Here is a 990-nt window from a genome sequence, read left to right on the forward strand (position 1 = left end):
TCAAAATTTTTATTCTGGAGTGTGCACTAGTGGATCTGTTGGTAACAGTCGCCCGTAAGACACAGTGATACGAATGAAATTACAATGAAATCCTGACCATTAGCTGCTTACAGGCGTTGATAAACATCAAAGGTGACAGTTGAAAATGAGTGCCGCTACCGGGACTCGAACCCAGGATCTCTTGCTTACATGGAAGACAGTCTGTCCGACTTTCTTTTTCTTTTTTTTTATTTTATTCGGTAACGTTCGTTGCGTTTGGTCCGGGCGGACGTCACAGAACATCCGTTCAAGTTGATCGTTGATGCATTTACTCAGTATAAAAAAGAAAAAAGAAAACTGTGGTCCAGTGCCTCAGTGCCTCTCAGACCGAACACAGTGAGCTACCCTGCCGGCATCCGATGGAGCCATCGAGGATGCAGAGGATAGTGTGACTGCAGGGACTTATAACTGGCACGCTCCCGTGAGACCCACATATCCACCTTACTGTCCACACTCTACATTTGTATTGCCCCTGCCCACTATACTGCCAACGGCCTTGCCGCAGTGGTAACGCCGGTTCCCGTCAGATCACCGAATTTAAGCGCTTTCGGGCTGGGCTAGCACTTGGATGGGTGACCATCCGGCCTGCCGAGCGCTGTTGGCAAGCGGGGTGCACTCAGCCCTTGTGAGGCAATCAGAGGAACTACCTGATTGATAAGTAGCGGCTCCGGTTTCGGAAACACGTACAGCCGGGAGAGCGGTGTGCTGACCACATGACCCTCCGTGTCCGCATCCAGTGACGCTTATGGGCTGAGGATTAGAGATGGGTCGCTCATGAACTAACGGTCCTAAGAAACGGTTCACCAAGATGAACGGAACGAGCGAGGAACGAATTCTAAGGAACGGTGTTTCATAGTTCACTTCGTTCGCAGCTTTCTACTTATAGTTCCCGGGAACGGGATGCGGCCGGTCTCGTTTTAGCCTCGGTCCCGTTCCCGTCTGTCTCTGTCT

General features: G+C 50.8%; 1 pseudogene; it reads left to right on the forward strand.

Annotated features, from left to right (window-relative positions):
* The first annotated feature begins 525 nt into the window (after window positions 1-525).
* LOC126089911 (5S ribosomal RNA) lies at window positions 526-643 on the forward strand (annotated as a pseudogene).
* Window positions 644-990: the final 347 nt, after the last annotated feature.

This window comes from Schistocerca cancellata, chromosome 6, assembly GCF_023864275.1.
Source record: "Schistocerca cancellata isolate TAMUIC-IGC-003103 chromosome 6, iqSchCanc2.1, whole genome shotgun sequence".
Lineage (NCBI taxonomy): Eukaryota > Metazoa > Arthropoda > Insecta > Orthoptera > Acrididae > Schistocerca > Schistocerca cancellata.